The following is a 13,726-nucleotide window of genomic DNA, read 5'->3' as shown; positions in this document are numbered from 1 at the left end:
TGCAACTGGACTGCATAGGACCCCACTCTCAAAAAGTTTTTATTTTCCTTTGGTAAAGATTTGGCCTGTCGACATAATTTTCAATGGCTGTTTGAGGATACTAGAGGGAATTCTGTCCTCCATTTCCTGTGTGTTGTGTTAGACTCCAATTAGTAGGTAGAATCCTCCTCCAAACTTCTCTACCTCTGTGAAAATAGATAGCACACGGGCTAAACAGTTGTTGCTCCAATGTCTGGTTTAAATTAAATTAAAATGGTTCAGATAATGGTGAGGTAAATTTTAACAGAATTTATTTTATAAGAGAAATAAAGCAGGTGGGTATTTTTCTTCCATTACAGCTGTAGGTGATCAAAACTTCTGAAACTCGGGCCCCACATTTGTCACCCCAAATCAGTAGCCACTTTTTAAAATGTTGGAATTGGTGTTTAATTATCTCTCAAAAAATAAAATAACTCTTAAAACAGTTAACATTGAGAAATGTTAGCTTTAATTAAATGATTTAACCTAGTGCCTCTATGCCTGAAGTCATAAAACAGGTCAAAATTGCAAATCCTGGAAATTATAAACAAAGGTTTTATATACACTGCACTGAATTTTGCTTCAAAAGCTGAAAAATAAAATAATCATAAGAAAGGCTATTATTGTGGGTGATTTTTGTGAAAGAAATACTTGAATTGCTACTTCCCTCTGAGATTTATATTAAGTAGTTTATTTTAAGTAGTTAGGTGTCAAACCCAATCATCTGTGGTATTTCTCAAGTTATATGGTATATAAAGAGTACAGAGGAATTAATGGTCTATTATGTACATTCCAGCTTCATTGTGAGCCATCAGTATATACAAGGCATGATTCTCATGTATACTAAGACCTCTTCACACACCAATATCTCCAATGAAAAGTGCTTTTAACTGGGCATACATTTCATTCGATCCCACCTTAAGGCTCTTTGACATTCCTTGAGTGGTTTAAATAAGCTTCAAACTCATAGTATTTCAGGTAGAAATAGGAGAAAAATATTTTCACCAAAATTTTTTTTTTTTCCCTGCTGAAAATTTTCAATTGTTGAGATTTTTGAAAAATCTCTAGTTAAAAGTGTTCTCTCAAAATGTTTCTAGGCCTTACTTCTGGCCGTCTTGAAACTGTTTTTATCCTATAGAGAAAGTATTATGTGTTCATAGTTCAGAGATTCCAAGACCAGAAAGTACCATTAGATCATCTAGTTTTACCTCCTGCATAACACAGGTCATGGAAGTTCCCTGAAATGTAATTTTTTTTTTTTAATACTCTGAACAATCCATTGCTGACAATCCTTTTTAAAAACTACATTTGTAAAGCTTACCAAATACATTTTGTTGGGCTTCCGTGCTTAGTTTCCCAGCTACAATTAGCTAACAGTATTTCCAGAACTGATGGACAATATGAATGATGAAGGTGGTAAAAAATAAACCTACTCTCTTCCCTCCCCCTAAAATAAAAAAACCACCACTCCATCAAAGATATTTTCACATGATATAACACTATATATATTTAAATTGTTAAACAGAAATAGCCTAATTAATTGTAGCTCCTTTCATAAAAGGGAAAGGAAATTTTGCCTTATGCTGTAGAAGAGAAGTGCAATATTGTCATGTTTGAGAGGGTATTATCAACAGAAAGGAATATTGCAGAATGGAGAAAATAAATTAAAATATTAACCTATGCTTGACAAGGTCCCTTACTTAACTTTCTAATTAAAAGGATAGCTAAGCTGTGGAATAGGTTACGAACATCCATCATTGGAGGTTTCTAAGAACAGAGTAGACAAACAACTGTCAGAGATGTTCAAGGTATAGCTGGTTCTGCCCCAGCATTAGGGGATGGACTAGATGATTTCTTGAGGTCCCTTCCAGGCCTACATTTCTATTATTTCTATTTTTAAATATTCTCTCTTTTTAAACAATATTGATCCCTCTGCTTGTCTTTTATTTGCCCGTAATTCTTCCATTTGCTAATGAGACATCAATATAGGAGAATCTAGCTTTCTTCGTTTTTTAGCGCAGTCTCAGATTAGTGACATTTAGAGTACTAGACAAACTATATAGACTTTTCTCTCCATTATGTCTTCAACAAAACTTCATATCTAAGAAATCAAATAAAATAATGTTTGGGATGTTTGAAACAAGAGACTGATGCAGTTTCTGAAGACCTGCATTAAGCAATTTACTGTGTGCTTATTGTTTAGCAAAGCTAATCTTGAAAGATTAACCTTTAAAAATTTATATTGCAAGGTATTTGATCCCATTCTTGAATCTTAATACTTTTAGCTCTATAAACAACATTTGACATTTACCAATAGTAATATCAGGCACAAACATTCTACTACAAAGTTTTTGGTTGGCATTTCCCCCCCCCTCCCCTTTGGGGCTGGGTGGTGACGGAGGTAACATTTTCTTTATTTTTTAGCAAATGATGACATAACTGCAGAGATTACTACTAAGAAGTTCAGCTATTTAAAACTGCCACATGGCAACTATAGGTTAATGCTGATTTTTTGGCTGTGACAACTTTATGATACGTGTTAAGAAGCAACTCTTGTTAAAGACATGAAGATAGGAAACTGGTTATTTCATCTTCATCTATTTGTGTCCTGAATCAGCCTCATATTTAACCAAATGTGTACGTTTAAGCACACAAATAGTCCTCCAGAAGTCAATGGCATGATGGCTCACATCGTTAAAGCTACCATGGTACTAAAGAACCATGCTGGCTTGGAATCATAGTTTGTTTGTAACTAACTGACTGTGCTTCAATCAGTAAGGTATATTAATTTCCTTTATAAGAGATTATAAAGTAGCATATTGGTCTCAATGCACTGAAAGATAAAACTGAAATATCTTTAATTCTACAGTATGATTGCCAGAGAAAATAATAATGCACATTCCCAAAAGCCAATCTCCTGTAACCCTATGCTTGCTGGATGCTCACATGTGAAAAGAAGGTAATAAATTTGTCTTAAAAGTGACTTCTCCAGGATTCAGTGCACTGTTATAAAACCTTTGTTTATAATTTTCAGGATTTTCAACTGACCTATTTTGTTATTTCTGGCATAAAGGTACTGGGTTAACTCATTTAATTAAATCTGACTTTTCTCATTGTTAACTGTTTTAAGAGTTACTTTAATTTGTGATATTTTTAAACACCAAGGCCAACATTTTCTTAAGTGGCTACTGATTTTGAGTGCTTCAGGTTTTGGATGACCAATGTGGAACCTGAGTTTCAGAGGTAAGTAATAAGTGAAATAAGAAAAACCTTAAAATAATTGTGTGGGTTTTTTAAAATCTCATTTTTTTAAGCTGGTCTTGTGATGTTGGACGTCTAACTCATAATTCTGCATCTTTGGGGAGTGCCCTACTAATAAGAAGTTACATGTGGTGTGACCAGGTCAGGCCAGATGGATACAGGAGAGTGTTCCTATTGGGAACCAGGAAGTGGGCGAGCAGAGCCTGCCCAATGCTAAAAGGCCCCCCCCCCACACAACCTAAGGGGAGGTTCCACAGGGCCTGGAAACTAAATAATTATGGGGGACAACTAATGAGATAACAGGGATGGGAGTGAGGTCAAAGGGTCAAACAAAGGGAACCTGACGGGTACACTGAGCAGAGAACCCCAGACAGCGCCCACTGGTCCTCGAAGATGTCAAGGGAGCCAGCGGACGCCACCCAGAGGAACTCTGCCTGCATGCATGGAGGATCAGAAATAGGCCCCACAGTCACAGGAGACCCCATTGGCCAACCTCCTCTCCCTGGTTTTATAGATGGCTGTTTTAGCCAAGGCCAGGAGATCTCATGGCTTTGTGGGGCCATGGATGGGGAGTGCATAGATAAGGAGGTAAGGGGAAAAATGCAGCCAGAAGCATAACAAAATAATTGTGAGGACCCAGAATAGGGGCTGCAACCTGGCACACTCCAAGTAAATGTGCACCAAGGTCTCCCTCATGCCACAGAAGGGGCCGGTGTCCAGGATGGGGGTAAACTGCGCCAAATACATCCCCGTGCTCACAGCTCCATGAAGGAGTCACAATTGATATTCCCAGCAGGCCTCAGGACCAGGGCACAGTATAGGCTGGCCCACCGGGGCTCCTCACTCTCTAGAGGTAACAGGAGGTCCTGACACTTTGTGTTGGGGAAGGACACGAGGGTGAGGAAATGAAGGAGTACGAGCATGTATTGATGTTTTCTTGGCTGTGTCGTGCTGCCAGCTCATGGTGAGGGGGTGGGGGAGCCCTGTCCATTTCTGGAGCTGCTCTGTCACCCTGCCCGTTAAACCATACCAGTTTTCCAGTGGAGATGGATGTGTGGCAGAAAGGTAAACACTGAGATAGAGCAACAGACCTGCGCTCTACCAGATGGCCTGAAGTGCGGATGGGAGGGAACTCACCTGCCACCAGACCAGAGCTCTTGACCCAGTTGACCCAGGAGGAGGAGGCTGCTGAGTAGACAACCTGGCAGGCCTCCACCTGCACCAGGTCGCCCGGGCCCTGGTACACGAGAAGCACATTATCGGCGTATGCCGACAGGATCAGCATCAACCCCGTCAACCTCCTGTGAAGGAAGCAGAGGAAGGGCTCAATCGCCAGAGTGTACAGCTGTCCTGAGAGGGGGCACCCCTGCCTTAGTCCTCACCTGAAGCTGGCTGGTTCGGTCAGGGTCCAATTGAGCCTGACCAGACACTCTGCGGAAGCGTACAGCACCTGGAGAAAACCCACAAACTGGAGTCCAAAGCCAAACACTTGCAGAGTGCTCAGGAGATACCCATGGTCCACCCTGTCAAATGCCTTCTCCAGATCCAGGGACAGGAGGGCAAACAACAGACCATCCGCACACCTGAGCTCCAAGAGGTCCTGGACCAGAAACAGATTATCGAATATGGTGCGGCCTGGGATGGTGTAGGTCTGGTCTGGGTGGACCACATCCACCAGCACAGATCCTAGCGTCAGCGAGATGGTTCTGGCTATGATTTTGTAGTCTGTGCTGAGGAGCGAGATGGGATGCCAATTCCGTAGGTCGCGTAGGTCCCCCATCTTCAGCAATAAGGTGAGCACAGCTCACTTGCACGAAAGAGGGAGGACCCAGTTCTGCAAGGACTCAGCTCAGATGATGAGTAGGTCTGGGCCGAGGACATCCAAGAACCCGTACTAGAACTCCACAGTCAGCCTGTCCATTCCCGGAGATTTATTGGTGGGCATCCGACGGAGGGCTTCCGAGAACTTGGTCAGAGTGAGAGGCAGCTTTAGCCGGTCTCGGTTGCCTGCACTGACCATTGGGAGCCCATTCCACAGCACTCTGCAAGTGTTAGGATCAGTCGGATGTGGGAAGAAAAGGTCTGCGTAGAAGGCCCCGGCCCTCCTGCACATCTCTGCCAGATCCATGAGGGGGGTGCCATCCTCCACTAGCAGGCAGGTGACATGCTTCTTGGCCCCCCTCTTTTTCTCCAGAGCGTAGAAGAAGCGGGAGCCATGGTCCATCTCCCAAAGGAGGTGGATGTGGGATCAAACAAAGGCACCCTAGGCCCGATGGTCCTCGAGGGCCCGGAGCTCCTCCCGCTTCTCCTGGCACACTCCGCAGAGGGATGGATCCTCAGGGCTGGTAGCCAGATGCCTCTCCAGCTCTAAGACATCCCATTCCAACTGCTCTATCGTTGCATCCCTCCATTGGCTGGTGCCCTGGAAGGTTGCCACGAAGCTCACATCCTCCAACAAGCTGTTGTTGAAATGCCAGGAGGCCAGCCCTGGCCTCTCCACACAGAAAGAGGCCGTCACAGTGGCTAGATAGTGATCCAAAAACGGGGCCAGCCGGATGCTGAAGGAGTTGGCCCGTGAAAGGAAGAAGCGTGACAGATATATGTGTTCCAACCAGGAGTGTCACGACTGATGGGCTTCCACCCAGACCAAGGTGAATGTCGAGACATTGTCTGGGTGGTGGTTATGCCAGACATCCACCAGGGAGTGATGGTTGACAATCTCCCAGAGGATGTCCGCGGTGGCCAGGCACTGCTTGGTCCCCAAGCGGTCAACTCCTCGAGGGTGGTGTTAAAGTCCTCGCCCAGGACCAGGCACTCATGAGGAGCCAAGGAATATGGATGCCTGCTGATAGAAATGCAGCCGCTCCGGGCCCAATGTTGGGGTGTAAACATTCACAAGGTTGACCACTAGCCCCTCCATATGGGCCCGGAGGTGCAGCATGCGGCCAGGCAGTCTCGGCAACCCCCAGCACCTCTGGCCATAGGTTGCAGGAGAACAGGGTCGCCACTCCAGCTGTACGAACTCTGAGGTGGCTAAAGTAGAACCTGTCCCTCCATTACAGCTGCCAGCTGTCTTTGGTGGCCAGACCCATATGGTTTTCCTGCAGGAAAACCACAGAGTATTCCCCCCTCCCAAAGGAAGGAGAGTACCTGGCTCCTGCTGAGACCCATCCTACAGCCCGGGGTGTTCAATGTTGCAAAGGAGATAGGTGCCATGAGGGGGGCTGGAGGGGATCCTTGCCGGCAAGGATGCTCTCTGCCTCCATTGGGCTGCGCAACCTACCCCGTAGGTGAATAAGGAGTCATGGAAGAGGTGGACCCACTGGTAGGCCATGGTGGCCTGCTTCCCAGTCCTTTTACCCTCCGCCTGGAGGATTTGATGAAAATCCGCCCATCGCTGGAGAGTGAGCTGCTCCTTGTTATGGGAGCCATGGATGTCTGGAAGGAACTCCCGCACCTCTTCTCACAGCATATGGCTCCTCCAGAGGGGCCTCTGACACAGCCTTGTGGCCCACCGAGATGGGCAGGCAAGGGGCAGACCCCCTTGGGGGGGTCGCCACTACCTGGGCATATGCCTTGGAGGAGGGGCACCCGCAGAGCTGGTGGAGGGAGCAGCAGAGAGGGACGCAGTGGCTGGTGGTGGGGCTGCCTCCGTGGGGGCAGCCCCTGCAATGGAGGGCCTAGTCTTTCGGGCAGGGCCCTTACCCTTATTTTTGCCCTGGCCCTTACCGCCGGCTGGGAGGACTACCCCAGAATTGGAGGGGGTGAGGGACGTGGCAGCAGCGGCGGTCACCCTGGTGCTTGCCAGTGCCCCAGCAGGGGTGGTAGCAGATGGTTCGGCAGCGGCGGTTGAGCTAGAGGCTAGGGGAGATGACGGAGGGGCAGTTGGAGGAGGGATGGCGGGATCTGCCTGAGAGGTCTCACCCACCGTGTCCTCTGCCATAATGGGAGTGGAAGGGAGGGGATACACTGGAGGGAGGGGTAGGGAAAGGGGCAACCACTCCTCCCTGCTAGGCTGCAGGCAGGGGAGAAGGACGCCTGAAGGGGAGGGCTGGGTGGGGGGATATCAGTCACTGACTTGGAATGGGATTCTGGCTCCTCTAGCTGCACTAGGGGATCGGGGTGCAATAGCATTATGGAGTGCAGTGAACAGGGGCAAATTCAAAGAGGTGAGGGGTACAAAAGCATGGTAGGGGGCATAGGCACACAAAGGGAGGGGCTAATCAGGGCACAGGGGCCGCAGGGGGAGGGGAACAACCAGGCTGGGAGTGGGACAGAGGAACCAAGGGGCTAGCTTCAGGGCTGGGGTGGGACAAACAAAGCTGCAGAGGGAGACGGACAGGGCAGACAAACAAACTGAAGCTGGGAAGGGGCAAAAGGCTGCAAGGGGCAAAGCTGGGGTCTAATTGCATGGAGGAGGGAGTCAGTCCAGGGCGTGGAGGGGAGGGGCAGATACATATGCCCACATGCGCCTGCACAGAAAAGTCAATATAGCCGACTGCTGCATCAAGCCTGAATGGTGGAATTAGGGCATGGCAAGCCAGGTGAGCAGCTGAGTCCCTGAGGCAGGAGTTGGGGCAGATAGGAGTGATGGAGGGGGCAGTGATGTCATGGGTTGTGGTTGGGGGGGACATAGATGGACTGGGGACAGGCTACCCACCACACCCCCTCTGTCCCCACAAACACAGTCTACACCCCCAACACAAGAGAACAGCTTGAAAGTTACTCAGTCCTTCAGGGGCCCCTCCATGGTGGTCTGTAGAGCTTCTATGCACTCCCCCACTGGTAGATGGTCCTCTTCTTCTCCTTCTTGGGGCTCCAACAGCTTCCAGGCAGCAAACAAAGCAGCAGCTCCAGCAACTCCAGGCAGCAGTCTGGTGGCCAGCACGAAGGACCCTCTCAGGTGATGGTAATGGTGGTGTCCTCAGCAGCAGCAACAGCTGGAGCCAGGGTCCCTCACTCCCCTCCTCTGGGGAGCAGACCAGCAGGCCTCCTTCCCCCCTGCCCCTCCCCCAAGGGGCTGTGGTTGGAGGAGCAGCAGCAACTGGAGGATAGGGAGGAGTTCAGCAGCCAGCCAGCATTCGGGCAACAGAGAGGAGGGGAGGGTGTCTGGTCCAGTCAGGGGAGCAGCTGGAGCAAAAGCAATAGCAGCAGCAAGAGCCCAAGGCCCAGCAACAGCAGCAGCAACACCAGCAGGAGCAGCCCTCTCCCTCCTTCCACCATCCTCCAGGCTAGAGGGCAGCAGGAGAGTGTTCAAAGGGAGAGCTATATTGGTCCCAGATGAAGGAGATCCCTTTTCCCTGGGTAAGGGGACAGGTACAGTTCCAGAATAAGCAGGAACTTGCTGGAACCAATTAAGGCAGGCAGGCTAATTAGGACACCTGGAGCCAGTTAAGAAGAAACTGCTAGAATCAATTAGGACAGGCTGGCTAATCTGGGCACCTGAGTTTAAAAAGGACCTCACTTTAGTTTGTAGCATGTATGTGAGAAGCTGGGAGCAAAAGGCACTAGGAGCTGAAAGTGAGAAGATACATTGCTGGAGGATTGAAGAGTACAAGCATTATCAGACACCAGGAGAAAGGTCCTGTAGTGAGGATAAAGAAGGTGTTGGGAGGAGGCTATGGAGAAGTAGCCCAGGGAGTTGTAGTTGTCAAGTAGCTGTTCCAGGAGGCACCCTAGAAGCTGCAGTCCACAAGGCCCTGGGCTGGAACCCAGAGTAGAGGGTGGGCCCGGGTTCCCCCCAAACCTCCCAACTCCTCATTAGACACAGGAGGAATTGACCTAGACTGTGGGTTCTACCGGAGGGGAAGGTCTCAGGGTTGTTCCCTGACCCACATGGTGAATCTCTGAGGTGAGCAAATCTGTGAATAAGTGCAGGACCCACCAAGATAAAGGAGGAACTTTATGACAGTGGGTAGCAACAATATTGCCTAGAGCACCTCCATAGGTGGACATAGAAGAGTAGCCTTTCTTCTGAATGATTCAGAAGATCTCCAGTGGTTTCATTCTGTCATTTGTGTTACGTTAATACAGGAAGTACATGTCAACATTTGAACAGAATAAATATCTGATGAATGAAGTGAAATGTGTATTGAACCATAGCCCGTGTTTAAAATTACTTGAAAGAAACATCACCAGCTTTTATATGGGTAACAAATTTGAAAGGTACAAAATCCTAATATTTTACACAGGAAAGGAAATTACTGCATTGCCATAATACTCTTCTAAGAAAGGTTTGGAATTTCTATTCTTTCATTGAAATTTGTGTAAAATAAGAAACCTAATCATTTAGTATATGATATTTTAGTTTACATGATTTACTATGTAGAAAAATGTCTAGACCTACAGCTTGAGTTTAAACACAAGACACAAAGAATTAGATGGATCTGCACGAGGTAAGGCATTCCTTTTCCTTTGCAGAAGGATAACATGTTTTCTTTACATGATCAAGTCTCATTACTGATCAAGAAATGAGCCAAATGGCAGCTACTGAACAGTGATAAAATGGTGTTATATAAAAGTAATACCACTGTTTCCTCCCCTGAAACATATATGCTCCAGTGATTTGGTTCCTTATATTAGCCATTTCCCCTCTCCAGAGGACTGGAATTTTAATCTCTCAGAAAAATATGTTTTCAACATGTGCACCTTTCAAAGCAGTGTATGTTTTATGAGCCTCATCTTGTAAAATGCAGAGCATTTTATGGGCTGTGGAGCATTCTCAGCTACTAATGCAGCCAATAGGATTTGAGGGCACTGAAAAAGAGTACCTTGCAGAAAGTGCTCACTACCTATCAGTCTTATATGAACTTGAATTGGATAATGATTACCACAGCATATGCCACAAATGGACACACTTCCTGGAATACCATATATCTGGAGATTTTCCCTCCCATTTTTAATTTCAGTTCTACCTCCCACTTTTTATTCTGTAGCTGTACCTCTTGCCCTTCTCTCTTTTTCTTTAATTCCATGTGGTTATACATCAAGCTCTTTCTATTTTTCAGGCAGTTTGTCCTTGTTAGCACACAGTTTGCTATGTGTTTCTGGGTTTGGAAGATACCGTTTTGGTATATTTAATTGCTGATGAAGTGGAAAATTGGAGGGTAGAGGTATTATTACTTTGCACAATGGTTTCAAAAATAGCATTAGCAAATTAATCTCCGTAACACAGAATCACAGAAGATTAGGGGTGGAAGAGACCTGAGGAGGTCATCTGGTCCAGTCCCCTGCTCAAAACTGGACCAACACCAACTAATCAGTTATAGCAAGTATTTCATCAGATGGATACATTACAAGAAAAACAAGAGTTAGGGCACAGCAAGCTAAGCTGGATATTATGATGTATGCCTACGGCATGATATTCACAGTGCCTGACTCTGAGCAACGTGAACACCAAAAAAACTCCTGTTGCAATCAGTGGAACTTCTGGTGCTGAGATACTAATAGACTGAAATGAGAGATTTGACTCTATGATTACCAAGTAAGGATAATTAAAATATCTTTTAATGTTTTTCTTTTATAATATACTCTGGAAGCAGTACTATATATTCAAATGAATATTATAAACCTTCCAATCAAGCATTTAAATACCTGGGTATTGAATTTTTTTGAGTGGCTTTAACTTTTGTTTATCAAATAGAAAACAAACAGTAACAGCTAGGCAATTTTCACATAGCAAAAAGTTAGCTGTGGTGAGCCCCATGGGTTTGTGCTAAGGTCTGTGGTGTTAAATATATTTATCAAGGAAAACAAAAAGGAAATAAACTGTGAGGAAGCAAAATGTGCTGATGACACAAAGTTATTTAGATTAGTCAAGACTCAAGCTGGTCAGGATTTTTTGTGTGTGATTTAGTTGCTGTTGTTGGAAAATGTTGTTTGGTCAAAACTGAAACTTTATGGAAGTGCATTCATTTGGTGATGCTTTTTAGGTTCCAGATGGAATTTCTGATGAAAAGCAAAGGACAACTGACCCCAGAGGAACCAATAGCCCAGCGAATCAGGCAAAGTGAGAACTTGAACTGAAGTCTGTCACAGCCTAGATTAGTGCCCATGCCACTTGGCTCTCCTTCTTTCTCGATCTTTGAAGGGTTTCAGTGTCATTCCAATGCAGAACAAAAAAACAAATTTCTAAACCTCTTTTAAAACAAAACCCCTTAGTTCTTGTTCTCTAGCCAGCACTAGCCAATACTAGAGAAGACTGGAAGAAAGTTCAGAAGGGCCTAATACAGCTAGCTAGTACAGTAACAGGTGAAATTCACTGTTGAAAAAGGAAAAGTAATGTATGTTAGAAGGAATGAATTAAACTACTAATTGTATATTTTGGGTTGTAAATTAACTGCAACTGCTCTGAAAAAAGAACCCACTATCATGTTGCTAGCTCAATTGCTAGCAGTCAAAGAGCCTAATGTTAGGATATATAAGGAATGCACTGAATATTTTTTTCATCCATAAATTATGCTACAAATTGTGCTTCATTTACTCTTGTGAATCCTCCAAATTAAGTCACTAGAAATGCCTTTGTGAACAGCCCAAAGAAGTTTGCACCTTCATATTATCCAGACATAAGAACATAAGACCGGCCAAACTGGATCAGACCAAAGGTCCATCTAGCCCAGTACCTTATGTTCCGACAGTGGCCAATGCCAGGTGCCCCAGAGGGAATGAACAGAACAGTGATCCATCCCCATTCCTCCCCATCCTGGCTAATAGCCATTGATGGGCCTATCCTCCATTAATTTATCTAGTTTTTTTTTGAACTTTGTTATAGTCTTGGCCTTTACAATATCCTCTGGCAAGCAGTTCCACAGGTTGACTGCATTGTATGAAAAAATACTTCCATTTGTTTGTTTTAAACCTTCTCTCTATTGATTTTATTTGGTGGCCCCTAGTTCATGTGTTATGAGAAGGAGTAAATAACACTTCCTTATTTACTTTCTTCATACCAGTCATGATTTTATAGACATCAATCATATCCCCCCTTAGTCATCTCTTTTCAAAGCTGAAAATTCCCAGTCTTATTAATCTTTCCTCACACAGCAGACGTTCCATACCCCTAATAATTTTTGTTGTCCTTTTATGTATCTTTTCTGAGTCCAATATATCTTTTTTGAGATGGGGTGGTCACATCTGCATGCAGTATTAAAAATTTCGGCGTACCATGGATTTATATAAGGGCAATATGATATTTTCTGTCTTATCTATCCCTTTTTTAACGATTCCCAACATTCTGTTTGCTTTTTTGACTGCTGCTGCACATTGAGTGGGAGGTTACAGAGAGCTATCCACAATGACTACAAGATCTTTCTTGAATGGTAACAGCTAATTTAGACTCCATTATTTTATATGTATAGTTGGGATTATGCTTTCCAAAGTGCATTGCCTTGCATTTATCAACACTGAATTTCATCTGCCATTTTGTTGCCCAGTCACCCAGTTTTGAGAGAGACCTTTGTTATTCATCACTATCTGCCTGGGATTTACTATCTTGAATAGTTCTGTATCATCTGCAAATTTTGCCATCTCACTGTTTACCCTATTCTCCAGATCATTTATGAATATGTAAAGACACAAAGCATTAGTGCATAGTTCTTTATCCTGGAGATATATGGTCTGATCTTACTCCCATTGAAATTAATGAGAATTTTGCTGTTGACATTAGGGTGAAAGAATAGGGTCTTCGTGGATCTTTTAAAATTTAATATAAAGGCCTTATACTTGTAGGATGTTAAATGTAGCTAAGCTAATTTTTCTTGTCTATAAGGGAAAAATATGTTGAGGGGTCAGTCTTTTATAGCTGAGCAGACATAGTTACAGAGTCCTCTAATAAATAATACACTGAACCATGTAAAGTATTGTAACATTTTTGTCTGAGTTAGTATACGAAACAGCAGGAAGGATTTGGATTATTCAATCGGGGTGAAAAGAGGGAAGGACATTAAAAACTACCTGGCTGATTTAATCAACAAATATTTGTAGTTTTCCCTTCCTTCATTAATTAATGTAATTCATGTTATGTATATTACTTCCAGCCAAAGCAACATTTTCATTTTCACGTCATAGGCATAAAGAAATATAATGAAGACTATGAAAGAAAAATGGCTAGCCACCTACAGAAAGGGTGAAAAAAGATACCTTTTTAGCCATAGCAGGAAGAGTTCTTGAGTGAATCATTCTAAAAAATTCACTTGACTAAAACTCATCATTACAAGAATATCTTCCACGAGTACATTCTGATTATTTTTTTCTCTTGTTCTTGCTTGCATGCAATATTTGCCTGCAGACTTACATTTTACATTCTTTGATGATAAAATAATTTCATCCTCAGTAAACATAATAAATTAAAAGGGGTTTGAGCCACCAGACTACAACATAGCATACACACAAGTAAAATCATTCATTGTTCAGAGACCATACCAAATTTTAATGTGCATTTTACAGAGTAAAC

Source organism: Chelonoidis abingdonii, chromosome 2, assembly GCF_003597395.2.
Source record: "Chelonoidis abingdonii isolate Lonesome George chromosome 2, CheloAbing_2.0, whole genome shotgun sequence".
NCBI classification, from domain to species: domain Eukaryota; kingdom Metazoa; phylum Chordata; order Testudines; family Testudinidae; genus Chelonoidis; species Chelonoidis abingdonii.
Note: the sequence above shows the minus strand (reverse complement) of the source record.